This window comes from Cervus canadensis, chromosome 4, assembly GCF_019320065.1.
Source record: "Cervus canadensis isolate Bull #8, Minnesota chromosome 4, ASM1932006v1, whole genome shotgun sequence".
Classification (NCBI taxonomy): Eukaryota; Metazoa; Chordata; class Mammalia; order Artiodactyla; family Cervidae; genus Cervus; species Cervus canadensis.
This window is the reverse complement of record NC_057389.1, coordinates 69,407,710-69,411,534: the sequence shown is the minus strand read 5'-3', so window position 1 is coordinate 69,411,534 and position 3,825 is coordinate 69,407,710. Positions and strand designations below refer to the sequence as shown.

General features: G+C 38.6%; 1 non-coding gene across 1 annotated transcript; it reads left to right on the top strand.

Annotated features, from left to right (window-relative positions):
* The first annotated feature begins 3,718 nt into the window (after window positions 1-3,718).
* Window positions 3,719-3,825, top strand: LOC122441103. The gene has a single exon (XR_006269246.1). It is a non-coding gene; the product is annotated as a U6 spliceosomal RNA (small nuclear RNA).

Below are 3,825 nucleotides of genomic sequence, written 5' to 3'. Positions count from 1 at the left end.
CTACATGTCTCAAATATTAAGGGGTTTCTCATCTGCTCTCTGGGCCACCCATCCCGTGATGGCCCCATCCAAACACCCTGTACCTCCTTGCACCTCCTTGACCTCAGTGACCTGTCGTCATTATTGTACCCTCAACTTTCCCCTCCCAGTTGGCTTCTTCCCAAAACACTGTACTTATTCAATGTTACTCATTCAATAAGATATTGAATAAATTTCAATTGATTTACTCATTCAATCCACAAATCTCTGTCAAGCATCCACTCTGCACCAGGCACTGGGAACACAGCTGTGAACGAGTCCTAACTTCTTGGTGTGTCTATTCTAGACAATGAGAAAGATGGAGGTATGGGCCCCCCACCCCCCCAAAAAAAATCAGGCAATTTAGACTTTATAAGGGTGGGAAGGAGAGGGAGGGATAGATTGGGAATTTGGGATTGACATGTACACACTGCTATAGTTAAAATAACATGCTCTTCCATAAAAAAAGAAAAAGAAAAGACTGTACTGCTGGCATAAAGATAGATCTATTGAGTCAGTGATAGTGAGGTGGATGAACCTAGAGTCTGTTATACAGAGGGAAATAAGTCAGAAATAGAAAAACAAATATCATATATTAGCACATATATATGGAATCTAGAAAAATGGTACTGATTGACCTGTTTGAGGGGAAGGAATGGAGATGCACATGTAGAGAAGGGACTTGTGGACACAGGGGGGAAGGAGAAGGTAGAACAAATGGAGAAAGTAGCGTTGATATGTATATACTATTGTGTAAAATAGACAGCTGGTGGGAAGTTGCTATATAACACAGGGAGCCCAGCCTGGTGCTCTGTGATGACCTAGAAGGGTGAGGGGAAGGAGGGAATATATGTATAAGTATGGATGATTTGAGTTATTTTATGGCAGAAACCAATACAACATTGTAAAGTAATTTTCCTCCAATTAAAAATAAATTTTATAAAAGATCTATTGGTCAATGGAGTAGATTGAGAATTCAAGAAGAAACCCATGCTTCTATGGTCAACTGATTTTTTTCCTTTTCTTTCTTTATTTTTTCTTTATTTCTTAATAAATTGATTTTTAATTTGTTAAAATTAATTTAATTAATTTTAATTAATTAAATTTTTTGGCCACACTATGCTGCTTGTGGGAGCTTAGATCCCCAGCCAAGGATTGAACCCACACCCCTTACATTGGAAACATGGAGCCTTAAGCACTGGACCACCAGGGAAGTCCCTGATTTTTTGGCAAGGGTGCCAAGACTGTTATTGAAGAGGAAAAGTCAGTCTGTTTAGAAAATGCTGTTGGAACAACTAGTTATCCACATGCAAAAGAATAAAGTTGGATCCCTACCTCACATTATAGTAAATTAACCCAAAAGTCCTAAATGTAAGGGCTAAAACTATTTCATGGGATTAAACAATGGTTTCTAAGATATTACAAAAAACACAGCAACAAAAGAAATAAAAACCAGATAAACTGGACTTCATCAAAATTAAAAGCCTTTGTATTTCAAAGGATACTATCCAGAAAGTGAAAATATAAGTCACAGAATGGGATAAAATATTAGTAAATCTTATATCCAAAAAGGACTTGTATCCAGACATAAAGGATCCTTATAACTCAACAACAAAAAAAGGTATTACCCAATTTAAAAAAAGTGCAAAGAATCTGGATAGACATGTCTTGAAAGAAGATATACAAATGGTCAACAAACACAAGAAAATGAGCTCAACATCACTAGTTGTTCAGGAAATGCACACTAAAACCACAAAGAGATAGCATTTTGTACCCACTAAGATAACTATACTCAAAAAGGCAGATAATAAAAAATATTGGTGAACATGTGGAGAAATTGGAACCCTCACACATTGCTGGTGGAAACGTAAAATGGTACGGCCACTTTGGTAACATTCTTCAAAGAGTTCCTGATAATTCCTGAAAAAGTTAAACATGGAGTTACTGTATGACCCACAATTCCACTAAGTATATATGACAAATAAATGAATTCACATGTCCATGCAAAATTTTGTACATGAATATTCACAGCAACATTGTTCTTTTTTTTTTAGCAACATTGTTCTTAATAGCCCGAAAGTGAATGCATCATTGAAAAGCGAAACAGTAACTGATAAATGAAATGTGGTGTATGTATACAATGGAGTATTATTCAGCCATAAAAAGGAAAGTAGTACTGCTACAAACCGCAACATGGATGAGTCTGGAATACATCATGCTCAGTGAAAGAAACCAGACATAAAAGACCATGTGCTGTTTGATTCCATGTATATAACATGTCCAAAACAGGCAAATCCACAGAGATAGAGAGTAGATGAGTGGTTGTCAGGGCCTAAGGGAAGGGAGGAAATGGGGTGTGACTGACTGCTAATGAGTACAAAGTTTCTCTTTAAGTGATGAAAGTGCTCTGGGATTAGTGATGATGGCTGCACAACTTTATGAGTGTATTAGAAACCACTGGGGAATTCCCAGGCAGTCCAGTGGTTAGGACTCTGTGCTTCCACTGCAGGGGACCCAGTTTGATTCCTGGTCAGGGAACTAAGATCCCACAAACTTCGAGGTGCAGCCAAAAACAATTTTTTAAAATTAATTTAAAAAAGATCACTGAAAAAAATAATAAAAATTAAAAAAAAATTTTAAAGATCACTGGTTTGCACATTTTACTTATTTATTTACTTATGTATTGTTTTATATATTTTTTCTATTTTTTGGCTGCACCACATGGCTTGCAGGATCTTAGTTCCCTGACCAGGGATTGAACCTAAGCCCCCTGCAGTGGAAGACCAGAGGCCTAACCATTGGACCACTAGGGAATTCCTAGATTGTACATTTTAGAAGGGCAAATTTTATGGTATGTGAATTATATCTCAATAAAAAGAAAATAAAGAAATAAGTAGGGAAAAATCAGATAATTTCAGGGAATGGTAATTGCTGTAAGTTACCTCAACAGGAAGATGTAACAGAGTGACCTGGTGTCCTCAAGTTGAGGGAGGAGCCAGGGAAGCCTGTCTGAAGAGAGACTCTTGAACTCAGAGATAGAAAGAGTCCTGGCAGAGGTGGGAATGGAATCTTCCAGACACAGGAACACAGACCCTGAGGTGGAATAGTTTACACAAGACTGAGTCCCTTCTGCCTTTAGGAAAAGTCTTCCCTCCTAGCCCCTCTCCAACATCCTCCTGTTCTACATGGCCATCTATTTTCCATGGTTTTTGCCTAAGGTCTTTACCTGAGGGCTGTGAAGATTTTCCAGATTATTTGGAGCATGGTTGTTTTTCCAATCATGATTTTTGCCTAAGGTTGTCACCTGGGGCATGTGAAGACTTTCCAGATTTTTCGGAGTTTAGTTGGAGTTAAGGGTACAAATTCCCAGACCTTTAACTTCCATTTGAACTCCTTGATCTGCCTAAGAAAACACCTCTTTTCAGTTCCTTCAGATGGCTTCCCACTCATGAGAGATGAGCCATATCCCACCCAGATGAATCTCTGTGGGCCAAGCACTCCAAAGAGAGGGTTTTGGAGAGCCCTCAGAGCCTCCTAAGACTTACTTCATCCAGTAAACTCAGGTCAGGGCTTTAGCCTTGTCTGTCAGTCCTAGAATTAGAACCCAGCAACGGCATGGTTGTCATGGGGATGCATATTATAACATGCTGGTTTTAATCGAGAATGGACTCAAATCTTTTCTGATTGAAAATCAGTGTGAGTGCTTGCTTCAGCAGCATGTATACTAAGATTGGAATGCTACGGAGAAGATTAGCATGGCCTTCGTGGAAGGATGATACGCAAATTCACAGAGCACTCCATATTCTT